General features: G+C 37.8%; 1 protein-coding gene across 13 annotated transcripts in view; it reads left to right on the forward strand.

The window, feature by feature from the left end:
* Positions 1-21,874, forward strand: part of dpr8 (defective proboscis extension response 8) — a 195,872-nt gene that overhangs the window by 13,138 nt on the left and 160,860 nt on the right. For all 13 annotated transcript variants that reach the window (XR_015273089.1, XM_086839131.1, XM_086839139.1 and 10 more), the window contains one exon: positions 21,813-21,868. The gene's annotated coding sequence lies outside the window, so the exon portion shown is untranslated. The remainder of the gene's footprint in view (positions 1-21,812; positions 21,869-21,874) is intronic.

A 21,874-nucleotide genomic window follows, 5' to 3' on the forward strand; every position in this document is an offset into this window, starting at 1 on the left:
TAATTTTACAATTTTCTATTTTTTCTTAGTACAAAATATTATTGTTTTTTATTTAAATAACACCCTTATCTTCTACCCAAAATGATATCAATATTTTCCCTCTTCAAATATCCCAATGCTTTCACATTTTTTTCTCCCAGTGCATGCACTGTGTGTGCTGTGCCAGCGGAAATGTTTTTCCCTTGTCCGCTGACGGAGCACAAAACCAAAAAATCAAAAAAAAAAAAAAAATAATAATAATAAATAAAGGGGCAAAGCTAATGGGTTGGGAAGTGCCGGCGGAGCCGTGGAGCAGGGCACCAGATTATAAAAAGTGTATATAAACAACTTTCCATTGCCGGGCCAGAAGCCAGAGCCAACTCACCTGAACCTACATACACACCTTTCCCCCCCCCCCCGAATCCCCCTCGAATCCTCACCCACCTGGCCCGCTTTATATTGAAATATTTCTGTGGTCATGCAAATTTAATACGCCGCATGAGGAAAACAAGGGAAACCCGAAACCGAAACTGAAGCCAAAGCCAAAGCCAAAGCCTCTTGGCCCCACGTGTGCTAATTGGCGGTGCCGCCAAAAACAGAGGTTCAGGTCAAAAAAAAAGAGGAGGGGGGAAGGGGAATAGGTGTGGTGTATTGGCCAAAAAAGTACCGTAACAGTCAAGTTAGTTTTTTAAATATTAAAAGACTTACAAACGGTTGAGGTGACACCGAGGATAGGGTTAAGTTTTTAGGGATCAATATATCGGCAAAGAGTTATAAGTGTTTTATTATTGGAAATAGTTGATCATTTATATACTTTTATAAATATTTAACAAACCATTATATTAGACAGGAATTTACAAGAATTGTATGGTGAATTTTATGTAAATATACATAATATTCAAGGTTAAGTGTTTCAATATATCGGTAATGAGTTATAAGTGTTTTGTTGTTGAAAATGATTGATAATTTATAAACTTATATAATATAATAATTAGGGTTAAGTACTTAAGGTTCAATATATCAGTAATTAGTTATATTGTTTCTTTTGAAAATAATTGATAATATATCAATTTGTTTAAGTATTTACCTAGCCATTATTTAACCCAAGAATCTATTAGTAATTAATGGTAATTTTTGAAGAAATATATATTATAATCATATATATTTTTTCAATTATGTTTTGTATCAAAGATTTCTATAAGGATTTCTACTAATCCTTTTATTAAGGTCCCTTTAAAACCACTCTTAAAAGTTATTAAATGCTCTTCAATAAATTTCTGGCCAAAGATCAGACTTCCTTCCTATTCTTCCTTTTTTTCTATATTTTCCCATAACAGATCTCATACTTTTTTATTCCATATCTTCCATATACTCTGAACTCTCGCCTTATAAAGTCCTGACCAGATTGAGTCATGTCGTTGCCTGATTTTTGGGCTCTTAGCTTCCAAAAATCCTGTATCATCTGGATTGGGTCAAAAAGCTAGTGGCTCTTGGCTGGCTGTAAACATTTTCCAGTTTCGTTTTTGAGTGTTTCGAGTTTCTTTTTTTTGTATTTTTTGGGCATTAAAGATTGGTTACAGTCATGGCGGGGTGCAGGGGATTTTTTACGGGCAACTTTTTGGGCCCCAAGCTCAACTCTGCGGTCAAAAGGGAGGATGCACAGTGTACCTAACAAAGATAAAAATTGGGAAAATCATAGGTAATTCTATAACAAAATATATAATGATATTTCAAGCTGTAAAAATATTATATCCAAATTATATATTTTAATTTTAAATATATGTAAATAAGTCTTATAAAAGTAAATCACTTTTAAAAGTTATTTAATCCTTGTCCTGTATTTATTCCTATTTATTAATGGGGAATTTCCTGTACCTAACTTATATATTTTTCAATTTGTATTTATATATATTTTTAAACTCAATTTGATCTACACAAATTTCGTAGCCAAATTTCCGCACTGTGTCTTGGCCAAAAGATTGCCAAAAGCTTTGCGGTTGTTGGCTTGCTTTTGTTATTGTTGTTTTGTTAAGCCTGTCATTCCCAGGACGAGGCTACCAGTTGTAGGATCAGGAGTAACCCGTATCCGAGAGCGTGTCCATAGAGAGTGGGGAGGCCGGAAGTGCTGCATTGCGTCCACTTCCGGTCCTGTAACTTGCCTATATCCCCCATCTCTCTCTCTGTCTCTGTCCAAGTGCTGTTTCCAGTTTATTTAACATGCCATTTGTTGGGCCATGCCAAAATGGATTTATTGCTGTAGTTGTTGCATAAATCATGACGCTTTTCACGCACTTTTCCACACGGCGGCGACCAGGAGGAAAAGAAGTCGCGGTGCCAAGGAGCTTTGGCTAACCGAAAAGCCGGGATTTTAGGGATGTAACTAAACTTTTGCAGGACCAAAAGCAAAGTAAATAAAGGCCTGGAAGCGAATCTTATAAATGCTGAATTGTATTTCCCATTTAGCATTAAGTTTTGTCCTAGTTCTTGTCACTCCCTCTCTGTCGATCAATCTTTTCAGTAAAAATCCTTGTCAGAAAATCAACAAAACTGTGAGTTGTGCATGATATTAGCCTCTCGTTGAACTTTTCCAGCACTCTCCTCCACTCAATGCAAATTTATTTCAAAATAATTGCACTGACAGGGGGCTGCCAAAACGCTCAAACACTTTCCCCTACATTTTCCTGGGCCACCTGTCACGGCATAAATGCAGCTAGACTAAAACTTTTCTCTGTCCCTTTAAACAAAAACAAAAAACCCAAACCAGGGGGAAAAAATGAAGCTCTAAACAAAAGGGGGACCAGGATGAAGCTAAAAATTCGAAACAGATTCCAAATCTATTTAAAAGTTATGGCCGCAACTATTTGCGGCCTCTGCATAGGAGGTGCCCAAAGGTGCCAGGATATGGCCAGGAATCAGGAGCAGAATGCAAGGTGCGACCGAGCAGGTGCTACATTGGGCCAGTTCCCGGTGCAAAAATACTGCGGGTATATCTCTCGATGGCCACTGAAAGTGGCGCTGTTGATGGGTGACATTGCCCAAACTTTTTGACACTTTAAAAACTTTGCCCACACACACACGCTGTCGTATGTCGACCAGCCTGGCCCTGGTCCTGAAAGTTACGTTAAATGGTTTTAAAGGTTTCGGTTTTAAGGGGTTTTCTGCCAGGCCAGGCCAAGCCAAGTCCTTGGTCCCAGTCCCAATGCAAAGTTGCTCACAGTTTCCAAGCCTCCTTCACTTTCGGGGTAAAGGCTTTTACTGGGTATTAGTCAATAACTTTTGTCCTGCGACAAATTTTTCTATTAGCCAACAGTTGCTAAAGGGGGATATTTTCGGTTACATTTTGGCCAGACTAATGAGAGTCTGTTGGTGACGAATGACATTTGCTGGGCAAATATTTGCATTACATGGGCTACGGATTAGCTCTAATAGGTTTTTAAACCAACCTTTAAGTTGGGTAAATGAAAATGGGGAGGAGAAAAATAGACTCTTTAGGTTTTTCCTTTTTGGGGCAGCTGTTTTCCCACAACTTTTATTACTCCGCTGGAGCTTAACAGTAGGACTTCTCCTTTATTATTATTATATACATTTATTTTTCTTTTTTGCACAGGACTAGACACGGCTTATGCCAGTTCTTTTCCTTTTCGGTTTTGTGATTAATGAATCTGCTTCGGTTTCCTTGCCTTGAGAGTCCTGCTGCATTTAGCCTCAATTTGTCAGAAGACCTGGGATATGCACAAGGTAAAGGCACATCCTTTTTGCTTCCTAGTAACTCTGCCTTGGTTAAACTCCCTTTTATGCTCCACACTTGTCACCGAAAACAAAAAAAAAAAAAAAAAAATTTACACACTTTTGACATATTCAGCGTAATAAAAAGCAATAACATTTATAATATCCGCCACCAAAAGGCATAAATGGTGTTTTTTTGAAATATTTGCCATTCAAATATTTGCCTCAATGATTCGTTTCATTATTCTTTGTATTTCGTTCTTTTTGCACAATTTTTTTTTAATATACAATAAATACAACAAGCAACGAGAAGATGAATGCTAGAACAAGTCGACTTTTTTGTTACCTTGTAAATATATTATAGATATAGGTATAAATAAATAAAGAAATATTTAAATATATATTAAATATAATTATAAATATCGTATAACTAAAGTCTTAACTCATGAAAAAGATTATGCTCTTTTAAGCCTGGTTTACAGGGTATTCTATGGTGAGGCATGACAAGTGAGAGATGTTTTGGCTGAACAGAAAATCTGCAAATGAATCGCTTTATTATGGTTTCCAGCAGTGATGTCAGGACAAATCTATTATTTGTTTTACCAATCAAATATTTCTTATACCAAAAAATCATCAAAGAGGACAGAACAGAAACTGAAAAACAAGATAGAAATTCTGAAGGGAATAAATTAAAATGGGAAATTGTTTATTTTAAAATTGAGAGGCACTGAGTTTTCCTATTTTAAGGATATTTATATTTAAAAAGTAGTATGAAACATGCTTGGGCACCGAACTTCAAAGAGGGAGCCTCACAAAAAATAGTGTGACCAAAGAGGAACACATCTTTAGCCATAAAAAGGTCAAGTTAGCAGCACTGACAGCACTGTGGTCCTGTGGGGTCCTGTGATGTTACGCACACACCCGCAGAATGTCACACAAACACCACACACACACGCAAGAGGAACAACTAGAAGCAAATGCGATTTTTTATCGACTGTCATTTATTTATTATTTATTTGATATGCTCAACTCTATTTTTTACCCGCTGATTCGCCTTATGGCTTTATCCTGTCCGCCTCGTTTTCGCTGCTCTTTTATTTATATAGATATATATATATTTTTTTTTGTTGATCTGTCGTGACATTTCTCACTGGTGGCTGTTTGAATTTATTCTCAATAATTTAATAGGACATCAGTTTAATGGCTTTGCTGTGGCATTCAACTGGAAGGGGTGTCCTTGTTCAACCCTGTTCCCTCTCCCGAATTTGCCGCATGGCCTACGCACTAACATCAAATTTTATGATGGAGGCCATGCCAATTTGCAGAACGCAATCAAACAAATAAACAACAAGGACTAAAGCTTGTTAAGCCGAATTTTGAATACCCAGCAGGTTCTATTTCATATATAAAGAAATATAAGATGAATTTCTAGGTTCAAGTTACATGTATATCTTTTATTATCGGAAAAAAGGACTCTCCTTCAATGCTTGTTAAGGCATACAAAAAATATATATATTTATAAATAAAACCCAGCGAAGTGTAATTGGCTGAATGGGGTGTGAGCAATGTGACCCCGGCAAGTTGTAAATTTCTGTAATTTACTTGATTGCACCGGCAACCCTGGCCACCTGTCGTCGTTACAAGTGCCGAAAGGACCTCCTTCCTACGCCCAGGGGCTCCTTTTGACGAGCCGACAATGGCACATAATCAACGAAATAGCACATATTTAAATTATGAGAGCTACTCAGCTCAGCGATTGTTTGATCACTCTGCTAATTTCCGGGTGTTCTAAATATATTTCTTTATATATATTCTTGCTCATTTAGATCTTAAATATCCAGTAAATTGGGTAAGAAATATTTGTTAGAATTTTTTTTTAAATAGTAAAAGATAATTTAAGTTATTTTACTTAACTTGGAACCCCAAAAATTATGGAAAACCCATGACATATGACTTCAAATTGAATCCATATAGCATACCATTTATCCCTCTGAGATCTAGACAAGGACTCGGATCCCTTAGAGCTACCCCACTCATATTTGTCGGCAATAAAGTCGCATAATTGGAAATGTTATTTGTCCTTTTACCCTCCTACATTCTCATGGCTCATAAGGAGCCAAGGCTTTGGCTTTTTGTCACTGACGCTGCTGCTGTTGTTATATTTTGTCTCCTCGTTCGGGAATATCTTCGGAGGATGCGGGAAGGGAGGAGGTCCTTGATTACAAACACATAAATATTTAACTCAATTTGCATTTTCATAGGTTTTAAAAAGGCAGCAAACAAGCAGCATATAGCGCTCTCAGTGAAATAAGCAATGAGCCGAAAGTGAAACAAAAAGCAGCGGAGAAGCCGAAGAAAGCGGCGGAAACGGAAGCGGGCACTTGCATTAGCGGAAGTCGTCGTACAAGCGACAAGCTTCTCCTTCTCCTCTTCTCCCCTTATCATTATATTACAAAAATAATAATTCCACCTCCGTCTCCTTTACAACCGCCAGCAGACATGCTCGGCTGTCATATTCATAACAACATTTAAACATGCGCGCAAATTCGAAGCGAACTTTCACCGACTTTGGCATTTTGTGTGTATCAAAAGGGATGCTGGGCTGGTGATATTTTTAGATTAATTACTAAAACTTATCAGGTTTTTTTAGGGAAGAAGTAATCGTTAATGTTTCTTTGTAAGGGAAATTTATTTTAAAACCTTTGCAAGGTTTTAAAAAATGGAATTAGAAGTTTGTAATGCACTGAAAAAGGCACTTCCTGTCATGTCTATTATTGAACAGCATCAACACCCAAGGACCCATTAATTCTGTTTTAATTTTGGAGTCGTTATATTAAAGTTAAAAAAGAATAAGCATTAGTTTTGTTTTAAAACTCACAATGCCAATTTTGTTACTTTATTAAAACCAACACAGAAAAGCTCTGACTTTAAATGAGTGTAAATTTTAGTTAATTTAAAATCGATATTGTATTCCATACCCTGATCCTAATGCAACCTTTAAGGACATACAATCTCTTGGACTTTAGAAGAATGTTATTTTTAGTAAATTTATAATCGATATTTTATTCCATACCCTGATCCTAATGCAATCTACTAAGGTATACAGCCTTAGCTTTCCCAGATTTATCTTCCTTTCTTGATTTATCCTTCTTGTTCTTTATAAAACCCTATCTGAGTCTCTACTTTTTCTTCCTTTTCCAAGGTATTTTCTATTCGTTTCTACATTGTTTCTTGTTTGAGTACAAATTTACCATCTTTTCGGTGTTGCTTGACATTGTCTTTGGGTTTTGTTTCCTTTTTTTTTTGACACGTGGGTCTCAGCGGTGCTGCCGAGTCCTATATCTACTTCCCCCCAGAACCACCCAGGAGGAAGCTCGCGGCTCCTGGACCTTTATTTATGATGTTCATTTGCAGAGCTTAGCATAACTGCCGGCAAAAGTGCGGGGAGCTGCTCATAATTCAGCAGCAGCAGGGATGGGCCAAATCGGGGGCATGTGGAGCATTCTACTCCCGCCTCCCCACCCTCCCCTCCTGCTCAGGTAGTGCCATAAAAAGATGCTACAATGCCGCAGAAAATGGAACAAAGGCAGAGAGGGGGACGGTCTGTGTGTCGTTGTTCTGTGATCGCCTTTAATTAAGCTGCATTAATGCGTTATTCTATGGCCATCCCGCTTCGACTTCCATCCATCTCTGTCAGCGGTATGAAGAGAGGTATTTTTATGTCGAGGCATTTAATTAAAAGATGCTCGTTAGCGGTGAGGGATTTGTAATAGCCCATCAGAGCCTACAAACCAAAAAAAAAAAAAATACATTCTGATCCATGTTTCTTTTGGGATGAGAGCTTTGTTGGGAAAAGTGTTTAAACAGGGTTTTTTTTTGAAGTTTCTGAAAAGGTTAGTGGTAATAATAAGAAATGTAATATAGATAATGAAGTAATAGTATATAGTTACCTCTTTTAAGGGGTTTTTTGAAGTATTTTTTCTCCCAAAGTAAGGCTATATACTGAACAAGCTCCCGGAATATATAGGAACCTTAATTCGTCCTTCGAGCTGGACTGTTATCAAAGGTTTACCAAGGTTTAAATGTTTTTATTTTTGGGTGGAAAATATTACCTTATTTTTTTCTTAATAGTACCATTTCTTTAGTGTATATTTATTCTATATTGTATACATTTTTTAATCCAAAATGCCTTTCATTAGAGCTTTGTTTTAATCCAAGTGTATCACCTTAAATTGTCACTCTTATATGACACATAATTTTTCTCTTCTTCCGCAATGTTTCCAATTCATTTGCTAGCCAAAAAAAAATTATGTTTATTCATAACAATAACTGGAATAACAAGCCGAGTTTTAAGCCCCTTTCTCCCCACCGAATGTTCATTAAATTTTTAACCAAAGCCATGGCCAAAACAGGCCCCGATGGCGGCCAAAACAAAACCGCAAATAACGCAATAGCAAATGGCAACAGCAGATTTCTGCTTCAGTACAAATTGTTGTACAAAATGGCCAATTAAACTGCCAATCGCCGCGAGGCGCCGCGGAATGGCCGAGCGGCAGAGCCAGATTCTAATTCCAATTGCATTTAATGTACAGGCAAAGCAGCGCAAACACGCTGCCAAACAAAACAAAGCAAAGCAAACAAACAAACAAACAAACAAACAAAAGAGCTGGCCAACAAAAATAGAAACAAGGCAAAAGGAAAATAAACCCGTGGAGAGAAGGAGAGAGAGTAGAGAGTAGAAACTCACAGCTGACGGCGAAATGCAAACGAATAAATAAACAAGCTGGATGACAAGAGCTAAATGCAAAATTTAAAACAATCAAACGAGGAAAATTGTATCACTGAACTCCCCTCCCCTCCCCTCCCCACCCGTAGCGTTGTTATTGTTACGTTTTTTGGTTTTCACCTCCACTTGGATGTGTTTTTCCAAAATGCCGGGAAAAGTGTCCACAAGTCACAAAACTGTCAGAGACACACAGAAAAGTCGGACTACTATTTTACATTGCGTATACGCCGCGTGGGCCTCATATATTTATTTTAAAAATGGTTTTCCAAAAAAGGGTTCAATGAAAAGCTGGAAAACTGGGATTGCATAATTTGACATTTGACAGGCATCAGAGAGAGACACAGTTACCGCATCTTTGGTTTTCAGTTTTTCACCTTTTCCCCCTGCAAAATACACTTTTAAAAAACAGACTTGTTATTTATAGAGAGCTTCCAGCTCCTAACCCCCTTTACGAGGGCGGCAATCGACCTTCTCTTCCGGCTGTTTTTATTCCCATTAATTATGTTCTATTTTCGTTTGGCATTTTTTGGTTATTTATAATGCCAGGCGTCTGTCTTGTCTACCTTATATAGTTTAGACATGGACATGGAAAAGGGTTATCTATTGATTTTACGTTTCGTTGGGAATTATTTATGAGCTTTGCAAACCGTACAAGCAATGGATACTTCATTATCCGCAGCTGCTCACAATCTTTGCGTAAAACTAAATATTGAAATTAGTTTTCAAGTCACAGCCGGAGATGTGTGAAAATTTTCCCTGACCGTCCAGCTGAGTCAACAGCTAAAGCCTTTAGCGTATGTGTGTGTGCCAGGACCTGCTAGGACTTTTGCTTCTCCTTTCTCGACTTTGTATTTTGATTGCAGCTCGCTTTTGCTATTTCAGGCCAGAGCTCTCGCGCTATTTCAGCGCTATTCTTATTTTTCAGTTGCATATTTTATAAGGTTTTTTTTCTCTCTCTACCCGCAGCGAGATGGAAATGCTCTTTCTATATAGATATAGATAAAAAATCATTTTAATTGCATTTTAATTTTCACATTTCAATTCGTAACTCACCAAAATATTTGCGATAAAGAATATTCCTCTGTATTCCTGGCCCAAACATGGGCCAAGGACCTTCGTCCAGGACAGAACAGGACATGGGGGAGAGGGCGCAATTCAAACAGGACGCCCTGCAGCAGTTTGTTTGTCAGACTCTAAATGATTTTTAATAGCGCAATTGAAAGAGTCGCCAGGTCGACTTGACTCAAGTCACTGCCCCGCGGCGGCTCGAGTGCAGGTGGCTCAAGGAGGGAGGGTTCGCTTGGGTCGATTTAAGGATGCCCAAGGATTTCCCACAACGACTTGACAACTCACTATCTCGGTCTTTCCTCTAGCTTCGGGGGGGTACCCAAAACCAAATTTGTTAGCTGGAAAAGAAGAAATTATCCTCCTTGATATTCCTTATAAAGAGATATAGGTTTTCTTATCGAGTAGGGTATTGCCAAGTCTTAAGACAGGACATTTCCCTCGTTTGTTGCTGTTGTCAGCACTCACTCGCCCCGTGTTTGCCCTTGAATATGAAATGGAAAATTCAATGGCGCTGGCAAACAAGACGGCATAAGCAAACAAGACCAAGAGCATCCAGCTAGGGGATGGATCCTTAAGATGTGCAGGGTGGCAAGGCACACAACAAGGAGCTCTGAGAGAGACACAGACAGACAGAGGGACAGACAGAAGGCACCTCGGGGTTGTCAGGTAGCCGTCGTTGTCGTCGCAATTTCTGTCGTCGCCTCATTGTTTTTAGCTCTCTGTCTCTCTGACTGCCAGAAAATCCTTCAAGACAGCATGTCCTGCCGGAGAAAGGGTATCGATTCAGAGTGAGTGAGTGAGGAAGGAGGAGGAGGGTTAAAATACTTAACAAATAATCAACACAATAATCCATATACTCTTTTCTCAATGTATCCTTTATGTATGTTTCCATTTCAATGGAATAAATTAATGGCTTCTTTTAAGCAGGAAGTTGTGGCTCCATAACAGCTGGCTTGTTTGATTGATTGATTGATGGTTGATTGGCAGGCCTGCCCTCCGCCGCCACCACCACATTTGATTGACAAGGCGGCAATCCGAGACATCGAAGTGGCATGACAAAAGTCTCAGTCTGGACGACAGAGTTGAATGAAACGAAGAAGTCCTATATACGCGGCCTAGAGTCTAGACACATAAGCCAGTCGTTGACTGAGCCCCTAAGGCTAAGGTGACTAAGTCGAACGATTGAAAGTGAAGGGAGTAAGGTGGGTAAGATGGAGTCTAAGCTCATTGGTCTTTGCCTAAGATTCAATAGAGTCAAGTGTGGAAACTTGACCCGCAACTACACAATACAAAACACAGTTCAGTAACCTCTGAGAAAGGTACTCTATTGTTTAATTAGCAAATATAATGTTACAGTTTTCTCAGCTCTTCTATATCATCTCTTTAAATTCTGGTCTAGTTTGCTATGGGTTTCTCTTGGGTCTGTTTCGCTAAACTGATTGTAAAGATCAATTTAGATTTAAAGCAGCTCAGCCCTGCCGGCTTCTCCCCTTCATAAAAACCGAATCGTTTTGAAGCGAATCGAATAAAAGAGAGATTTACTGAATGTGGGAGTCACATCCACCCACTTCATGGCTTGCAGGCAACGAAAAGATGGGAATTTCTTGGCAAATCTGGCGAATAATCGAAGCCTGAAAAGAGGGGGAAGGATACTCGTAGATAAACTCACTCGGCACTCCTTCTTGGTTGTTTGTGGCAAAGACAAACAGCCTCACATTAAATGGCACACAGTTTTATCCCAAAGAATAAAAATAACTTGAGGGTTGAGGAAAGGCTACTTAAGTCCAGAAAACCGAATCGGGTATACCCTTCAAGAAGAAAAGCTCCCACTATAAAGAGGGTGGAGTAAAGGCCTCTGGCAACAACCACATAGAGTCCTTTTGTATCGCATCGTTTCCTCATCCTTTGCCGTAATGACAGGCAAAGTGAAAAAAAAAAAAAAAATTCTTTAAAAAAAGGGAACCGCACTAACAAAGCCAATCCCGGGCGAATTGTTTTGGGCCGATGACAACTTGTAAAGGACATTCCTCAGTAAAGCCTGAAGCCTGGAACACTTGTTAAGTCATACGCTCTATTCGCTCGTAACAAGCCTTAGCCTTAGCCTTAGCCTTAGCTTTAGCTTTAGTTGAGGAAACGGAAACCCACTTGGGTCCTCCCAATCTTCACAGGGATCTCAATTCCCTCCCCCCTTCCCAGGCTCGCCTCATTGCGTTTCAAGTGTTAATTTGAGATCTCGCTGGCATAACCAGGACACATGTCCTGCCTCCATTGTGTGGAGAGAAGCAAAAGAAAAGAAAAGCCAACTTCTTTGAGTCGAGTGTCGAGTCCTTTTGGCTCAAACGCTACCACCCACTCTGCCGGGAAAGGACCTTTGAGTGCTCCATCATCGGCACCAGCAAGAAATTCCAGGACTCGACTAGTGGGATGTCCATCTCATTGAATGTTTGAAGTAGTTTAAGAGCTTCAATTTTTCATTGACCAAGTGCTTGCTGTAATTAGGTAATAATATATATTCGAAAATTGCTCTGGTTAAATATTTTCCACCGAATCAGATATATATTTTCCACCAGAAGAATCCTTAATGAATCCTCTCTGGCAGGCAGGCTTTTCGCGTCAGATTAAGCGATTTTAAAGGTTAAGCCGAGAGTTTTTCTTTTTTTTTCATGACACTGCAATATACGGGGAAATCAGCACCTGACGGAAAACTCTTTAAGCTTGTCGTGTGTGTGTGTGTGTGTGTGTGTGTGTGTGTGTTTGGTGTCGCTGTCTCATGACAAACGTTTGTCAACATTCCTTAAATTGAATTTCAATGGATTTTCCTTTCGCTCGTCACCGCACGCAAACAATGGGATGTGATGCGGTGGGGTTGCCAAAAGGTCACGGGGGTTTTACAAGGGTTAGGCATCCCAGGCCAGAAACCCATCGTCTCCCCCCTTTTGCCACCGCATTCACATCCTCTCACATTCCCCCCACGCAGCTGACATCCGAGCCGGCAAACAAAAAGATCTCACGCACACCAACCAGAGTTTCGAGGAGTCAAAGGTTTGGACCACCGTCCTCCTCAGTCAGTTGTCCGCTTTTTTTTACCTGAAGCTCATCTGGCACTTGGCTGCACTGGGAAAAAATACTCTAGATTATTTTTGAGATATTTTAGATGTCATAAGAACATTTAATATTCAGATTTCAGTCGTTGTTCAAAGAGTACATGGATAAGTGCAGGGTGAAAGTATTTTTCTTTTCAAGTTGTATCTTTTGTTAGGATTTTGACTATTACACCTTAAATAATTTAATGTAAATGTTATGAACTTAATATAGTTTTAATTAAATAACATAAGATAAGCATATATTCTTATGTAAATATTAGTTAGAGTTCAAAGATTATATGCTAAAGTGCAGACTGACACTTTTAAAAAGTGTCTTTCTTTTCAAATTGTATCTTTTGTTAGGATTTTAACTATTTTGACTATTAAACTGTTTATAAACTAATTTAAATATAATAAATGTAATAAATTTTTAATTCAATAACATAAGTTAAGCACATATTTTATATATATTTTAGTTATAGTTTAAAGAATATATGCTGAAGTGCAGGCTGACTGTTTAAAAGTATCGTTCTCTTGAAGTTGTATCTTTTCTTTGGTTTTCGACTATTACACTTTAAATAAATTAATAAAAATATAACAAATTAAATACAGTTTATATTAAATAACATAAGATAAGCATATATTTTATATATTTTTTAGTTCTAGTTTAAAAAATATATGCTAAAATGCACGTTGACTTTTGAAAAGAATCGTTCTTTTCAAGTTGTATCTTGTGTTAGGATTTTAACTATTTTGACTATTAAACTTGAAATAAATAAATATAAATGAAAGGAATTTAATACAGTTTTAATTAGACAACATGAGGATTCGAGAAAGACTAAATTACTTGTTTAAAATTAAAACAAATCAAAGCAACGAAGCCACACTTTTGAATCATAGATAGCTCATAGCTTTCTAGTTAACATTCATACCCCTTAAACTGATTTATTTATTAAAGATAAAGAATATCTACAATATTTTCATATTATATTTTAACAATAATATTTTTAAATAAACCCCCTTTAAATAGTTTTGGCCAGGTTTCTCTTTATAATTCCCCGTTTAACTTCATTCTTGGTAGCTTTGACACCTTGTGACAATGTTTTTGTTTAATGAATTTACACACTTTGAAGTGCATAAGGCGTAATTGATAAAATTGAAGTTCCAGTTTCAGTTTCCGAACCCCCTTCTCATTTTCAGCACGCACACCCATGGCAAAAGAAAAAAGAAAAACAAGAACAAGTCAAGGAGCCCAGCCATTTTCGTTTATGGCGCATTTCGCATTTTGTATGTGCGTCGCATGGCAAAAGCTGCGTGGTTAGAGACCAGAATGAAACAGGCATGGAATTTAAATTATGTGAACTGTCCGGAGAAAGGGAGAAAGTTCTCTGTAGAGAAAGCAGGGAGAAATGGAGAGGAAAGCCCGCGAGAGAGTGGCAACAAAAGCGTTAACATTAAACGCCGCTTGCTGTGCGCTGTTTTGCTCAACTTGACGCTTTGGCGGTCGGCTAAAATGTCAAAGGCAAAAAAGCTAAAGCCAAAGTCAAAGTGGGTGGTGGTGCTCTTCGCCTTCACGATTCAGCCTTGACATCTGCAGCGGCATTGAGGAAAAATCTGGACCAACTCTAAGAGTCCACTGAAAATAAGAAACCACAAATCTCAATATCAGTCTCAGTTTTCAAGGGGTTCAGGGTACAGGATGGTTCCTCTTCTAACTCACTTTCACTTACACTTTTCTCCCCCAAAAAATTCATAAGAAACTGATTGATTTTTAATCTAGAAATGTAAAAAAAAAAACAAATCAATTTCAATGTGTACTTATATACTTTAAGAGTTTTAAAGTTGTTTTGTTTGCAGGGTAATTTTCCAATGAAAATTGTATACTTGAAAATCATTTTCCCTTCACTTTGCACTCCATTCTATGGTATCTGCCACACACACTCGAAAATCCAAACTCATCCATAGATTGCTTAAGTAATTAAATGCTCGATTTATGAGCTTCAGTGGTTGCTACATATATAAATATTTTTAGTATCCTGTATGTAGGATATATATAAGGAAAATTCAACTTGAAAATGGCAAAAGAAAAAATATATATGCAGAGAGCTAAAGAGAGAATGGAATGTAACAGTTTTCATAAAATAAATAAATAAACTTCACAACAATTTCCTCTCGGGCTGAGATTGAAAATCGATCGATATCGTTGATTGAGTGGTCGAATCTGTGGGTGAAAAGGGTGGGGTGGAGAAAAAGAGGGAGCCTGTCATCAAATCTGAATATTTTTCCACTTTTGTCAGCAGCGGAAAAGTCAGGGTAGAAAAGTTTGCTTGGGCTGAAGCTAAAAATAAATAATTAAGGTAAGATAAAACAGAGTCTCTCTGCAATTACACAGACTATACTCGACTCGTATTGGTACAAAACAAGGCTTAAGGAAAATAAGGGGGTTTTTGTTTAAGCCAAAACATATGCTCAATGGTGTATTTATAGCCCTAAAGGAGCACCATATGGCCTCGGATCCAAAGGGCGGAGTCAGCCACAAAGTTGATAATAATTAGATTGACTAAAGGGGAGAGTGCTCTATGTGTGTGTGTCTGGGTTACAAAGAGGATTATTCGGAACACACTCAACCAAGATGCATGAGAGGGGACTGTATTGACGACCCAGAGTGCAGGGCCACAACTAAGCTGCAATCCATATGCACAACATTTACTTCCCGCAAAATTCCAGCCAAAAACACAAACTCAATCTCACAAAAGTTCGGTGTCGCAGATTGTGTGAATATTTACCATGCTTCTCTCTCTCTCTCTATCTATCCTTTTTTTAGTTTTCGAAACAATCTGTGAGGTTTGTTGGGGGATACAAAAAGGAAACTGGATAAGCCTTTAGGCTAGTTTTGACTTTTGTTCGCTTAATCGATGATGCATTGTGCATTTTAGTTTTTTGACAGAGTTTTAAAAGGTCTTCTTATGGCTGTATATACTTGGAATCAAATGGTATCTAATACTAAAAATTTCTCTCTTGATTTTTATTAAATCTATAAAAGATAAGAACTCTAGAGACAGCCCCAATAATTCAAGTGCACTAAATTAATTGGACACCTCTATATTATAATGTTTCTGTGGTAATGGCATTTGCCTAACTTAAAACTATTAAATGTTAATAAAAAAAAGGATTACAAAACAAACAGGGAAGGAATTCTAATCCATGATAGCCTTATAGAAAGAAAAGAGGAGTTATAGAATCGAATCAAAAATCTAACATAACTAAGCTTAATAAAATATTTTTATATGACAATTTAAATTGACAAATCAAAATTTAAAAAACCCATAAAAATGACAAAAATTTATTAATTTTAATTCGGAAAGCTGACCTTTGTTGATTTTTATAAGGCTAATAAATCTGCATACTCAATAAAAAATTTAAAAAAATTAAAATTTTTTGGCCAAATTTTGACAATTTTTACGATGTAACCACTTACAAAATTTGCAAAAAATTTAATACATTTTTTTTGTGCCAAATAAAAGCTAGAAAAACTCGGCTGTGGATGCTGATCAAGAATATATATGGTTTCTAGGGTCGAAAATGATTCCTTCACTAATTTGTAAGCCTCTGACTGAAACTATTAGTACCTTCAAGGGTTTAAAGAATGATAAATGAATTACTGAAAGTATAAACTTTTTTAAACCTTATAAATGAAACTATATTCTAGTTTCACAATAAATCACTGAAATTAAGACTATTTTTAGTTATTTAAAGGAAAGATTATCCCTAGTCTGTTGGACAATGGTGCGTATACGTGATATTCAATGTTGGTTGGGGCGATATTACGTATACGTATTTTTTGTATTGGAATTGCAAGTTTAAAAAATCCATAACTAAGCCAAAAAGGCATTAATTTCAAATCGGAAAGCTGTTCTGTGTTAGTTTTTGATAGGTTAATAAATCTGCATACTTAATTTAAAAACTAAAAAAATTTACATTTTTTGTCAAATTTTTGACAATTTTAACGATGTTAACCCTTATAAAAATTTCAAAAAAATTAAAAAAAAATTTTCGGTCGAATAATAGCTAGAAAAACTCGGCTATTAATGCTGATCAAGAATATATATGATTTATAGGGTCGGAAATGACTCCTTCATTTTGTTATGAGTTTTTGACTGATATTAAAATACCCTGCAAAGATATAATAAAATGCCTATTTATTTTAATTTCTATAGGAAGGTAATATTTGTCTGTAGATATTTAAGAAAATTTTTAAAAAACCTAATGCCAATAGAATACTATAAGGGATAAAAATACAAGAGATGAAGTGAAATAAATCTGATCAGAAATACAATCTGATAAGATTCCTAACATCCATACATTTAAATTGCAAAAGGCTAGCAATACTTTTCTATAGGCTTTTAAAAACATTTTTAAAGAGCCTAGGAACAGCCAGAAGACTTCTATGACAATAAAATCCTTACATATCATACATATCCTTATATTATAAGATCTTATCTTGACTGTTCTATTTATTCCTAGAGCCCCAGAGATAAGTTCGTGAAAGCACATTCATTAAGTCAATAGGAAAAAAAGTGTTATCCTAGAGGGAATTTAGTTCAACAATTTAAGCAAATATTTCTATCAGATTTTAAAAACTTCAAATTAAGAATACCTTAATCCCTAGATTCCTTTTTCTTCTCCTTTAAACTGTTGGTAAATATAGTAAATAGAAGACTTTTAGGAGAAATTTAACTCAAGTCCTAACACTGTCACCTTTAAAGTGTCATATACCCATAATACTCACCTGATCGCCTGACCCCAATGACCTCCGACTGACATCGGCCTCAGGGAGCCAACGGCGTGGCAAGTGATGCATGTGGCAAGTGGTGCAGCAGCCTCAAACGGTTTCTCCCTGTAGAACATCATACCTATGGCCACTTTTGCAGCAAATGTCCGTTTATATATATTTTTGTTTTCTCTTTTTTCTTTTTTTTTGTATTTGCATCGGGCTCTGGGCGCTCAGACATCTCCACCCGACACGGTTGCGTTGCAAATCATTTTAATGCGGTTACACACACAGCCCCCTTGCGTCAGGAAGCCACCGGATGCTCCGAGCTCCGAGCTCCGAGCTCCGCCGCATCATGTAAATAAAAATTATGGAAAGTTGTCGCGGCAGCGCGTGGCAAAAATTCCACATAAGTATGCATTTAAAAATAATTTATGGCAAACGAGAAGAAATGAATCAGCGAAGGATTCTGTTTAAATGGACACAGCGGCAAGGATGAGGAGGATGAGGAGGGTGAGGAGGGGGAGGACTTGCCACCAGGCCAGGACAAAGTGAGCTTAATGAGGCTCAACGCAGCAACATGCCGCAAAAATGACGGCAGGCTGATGTGGGCGTAGACGTGTCCTTTTAAAAACACAATGCTGTTGCATACAAAATCTTTGGCACACCGAAAGAAAATTACAATACAAACGTAGTTTTTATATGTTTAAAAATGTAAATAATATAAATTATAAAAGAGGCTCCATCCAATCCTCTTAGGAGAAGCTTTTCCTGGTGCCAGAAGCTGGTCTTATGACTCCTGCGAACCATCAGGATCAACGCAGCTTTCCTTTTTTTTTTTGAGATTAATTAATGAAGCCGAACGTGGAAAGCGGAACGTCCACTGTCCGTTCAAGCTGCTCTCTCCCAGCGTCAGCTTTTCCTATGAAAAATGCCCATAAAATATGAGCGTGAAATATTTATAAAAAGAAAAAAACCCACATGTGTGTGGAAAATGTGTGGCAATGGTGAACTGTCATTGCAGTTTGTGGCCTCTTTAAAAAATATGGCCGCACTTTAAGCGACGCAAACGCATCGCCCATCGCAGAAGTTGGCATTATTAACAGTACAGGGCAACCAGCACCGGGCCAGTATCCTGGCTGCCATAGTGTCCTGTGCCAATGTCCGTGGCCTAGAGCCGGCAGCGTAGAAATTACATTAAATTTTACAAGCGACAAGGGGGAACTCGGGGCCAACCAGGGCAGCAACAAACAACATCGCAGGCAGGCAGGCAGGCAGGAGGGTCCTGCAGGGAGGGTCCTTTTAGTGGGTGGGATCACCCAAACCGCAGCAGCGGCATATTGTTACTGCCCACAGTTCAGTTCGGTTCACCGTTCGGCTGCCATCGTACAAATTTAAAATATTAACATAAATTTTTACAATGAGGCAACAATTTCTGCCTGCCAGCCAAAAAGGACGTGCAAGGAGCCACAGCCAGAGCCACGGCCAGGACCTGGGCGGACAGTGACAGCGTGGGCGTAGCAACCCCCAGTCCTTGGCGTTAAATATTTTGTAATAAGCACAATAAACCAAAAGGCGAAACAAGCTTGAAATTTATTCACAGCGCGGCCTAGCAAAAGGATACGACGGGGTCGTACATACATACGAATTATCAAGTATCCTTGCTGCCATCCCCATCATCATCATCATCCTTCTCACACCCTGCTCACCCGACAGACTGCCTGATAATGGTTCAATTATTTTTCCGCCCTATTTAACTGCAAGTAAAATGGGCAGCTCGAAATGTGAAACGCTCTCTGGACAAAAGCACCCCACACACAATGGGCAGCCAACCTCAACGCTCCCGGATATGTTAGACAATTTTCCAACCGACCATAGAGACAAGGAGGAGACGTGCAACACACATTTGCTGCCACCTCGGGACCACCTTCCGTTGGACCCTTCCCTGTTGTGTTGGCTTTTGCCAACCGCAAAAATTTGTCACACGTCATATATGGCCACGCCCCAGTTTTGAGGGCAACACGCCCAAAGTCCACCATCCGGCCAAGCGGAACAAAAGCGCTTTATATATATAATATATTATATTATTTTATATATATGTATATTCCAGAGCATTGTCAGGTTGTTAAAGAGAAGAATATCGTCTGGGTTCGTTTTCACAGGGTCTGAGGTAAGGTCAGACGGAATAAGTCTACAAATGACCTTAACCAGAAGTCTCTTTTGTACAAGGAAAGAATGGTATTCTTGTACTTTTTAAGTGGTTATAATTTTAATAAATTTAAAACTTTAATGGGTTGAGGAATATATTTTTAAGCTGAAGAGTAGGACGTAGAATTTGTTGGTTTAGTTTAAATATAATTCAAAGACTATGAGTTATTTCTGTATAATATAAGAAGAGGTATATTGCAACAGGTTATCACCTTTCTTTAAGATCTTCTCTGGCAGGATAATATATAAGAAAATATATGGAATATATAGAATATCGTCTGGGTTCGTTTTCACAGGGTCTGAGGTAAGGTCAGACGGAATAAGTCTACAAATGACCTTAACCAGAAGTCTCTTTTGTACAAGGAAAGAATGGTATTCTTGTACTTTTTAAGTGGTTATAATTTTAATAAATTTAAAACTTTACTGGGTTGAGGAATATATTTTTAAGCTGAGAGAGGGTAGAGAGTATAATTAAGGAGTTTAGTTCAAATATAATTCCAAGACTATGAGTTATTTTTGGATAATATAAAAAGAGGTATCTCTGTAACAGGTTATCACCTTTCTTTAAGATCTTCTCTGACAGGATTGTTTTACCATTTATTTGCTTTACTTTTCCTGGAAATTATATAGTCCTGTCTTTTAGGACTATAAGTTAATTTGGATAAGTAAGAGTATAATAATTGTGATTATTATATGTACATATACCTGCAAAAGGTTACCTTCCTATAAAGTCTTCTCTGGCAGGATTGTTCAACCTATTCCTGAATTTACTTTACCTGGAAATTGTTTAGTTCTGTCTTTTCCTATTTTTTCCTTTACCCCAAAAAATACAAAACCATAATATTGATTTGTTTTTAATATAAAATATTATAATATAATAATATAAGAAGAGGTATTTCTGGAACAGGTTATAACCTCCCTTTAAGAACTTCTCTGACAGGATTGTTTTACTTACTTCTGTTTTACTTTTCCTGAAAATTGTCTAGTCCTGTCTTGTCCCATTTTTCCCCTTACCCCAACAAATACAAAATCAAAAACTTTGATTTTCTTTTAATATAAAATAAAATAATACAATACTATAAGAAAAGATTTTTCTGGCACAGATTAATACCTCCCTTTAAGATCTTCTCTGTCTGGTTTGTTTAACCTATTCCTGTTTTACTTTTCCTAAAAATTGTATAGTCCCATCTCGTCCCATTTTCCCCTTACCCCCACATATACAAAACCATAACTTTGATTTGCTTTTAATATTTAAAAAAGCAACAAATTTCCATGGCAAGTAAGCCCATTAGATGCTTCTTCTGCTCTTTAGTGGCGTTGAAATTTTAAATGATTTTGTAAAACGCCTAGGCACTTAACATTAATTAACGTTTAATATAGCTATACCGTGCCGTGTCGTGGCCTTTTCCAGGACCCGCAGGATACGGATACGCCTCCTCCCCCAGACTGACCCGCAGGTTGACTCCTGCTCCTGCTCTTTAATAACTCAGTTAAACAGCTTATGGGAGGTGAATTTTAGGGGGCCGCAAAACAGGAACTGCCCTTCAGTTTTACTTCCTGTTTCTGGTGTGCACTTTTTTTTGTGTTGTATCCTTGCGGATACCGAAATTTAATTTCCCTTGTAGCAGTTTTATTGCTATTTATTATTATGATTATTATATATAGCACTATAGACATTTTATCGAGCCGGGAACTCGACTCGATTCTGTTCCTCTTCTTGTTATGATGGCCATAAATTTGTTTGCTCGCCCAGCTTTCGATGGCGATGGCGATGGCGAGAAGGGTTCTTTGATAAGCAAACAAAAATATTTGCGAAAATTGTTTGGAGGGAGCGGTCCTGTAAAATTGATGCCCACTGCTGCTTTGCCTGATTAAGTTGGTCATTGTATGTTGTAAATGCTTGTAAATCTATAAAACTTTATGATTTATCTGAGAGAGTCCTGGTAGGAATTCTCACAGTGTATTGTGAACCCTTGCCTTTGGCTGTTAAGCTGGCGCGAGATTGCAAATCTTTTTTTCTGGCCACAATTTGAACCCTTGGCCTAAAGTCTAAATTAAGCCCCAAAGCATGCGCACATATGAATATTCCAAAAATTGGGGGAGAAGCTGCCACTTTTTTTTTCGTTGGGATCTCACCGCTTGAGCCAGGTCATAATTTCATCTCTCTCTCTCTTTCTCTATATCCTTTCAGGCCTCACAAGGACGAAGCCGAGAGCTCGTGGTATAACCACAAGAGGTTGCAGACGGGTAAGT

This window comes from Drosophila serrata, unplaced genomic scaffold, assembly GCF_035046125.1.
Source record: "Drosophila serrata isolate PLE 108 unplaced genomic scaffold, ASM3504612v1 contig_362, whole genome shotgun sequence".
Taxonomy (NCBI): domain Eukaryota; kingdom Metazoa; phylum Arthropoda; class Insecta; order Diptera; family Drosophilidae; genus Drosophila; species Drosophila serrata.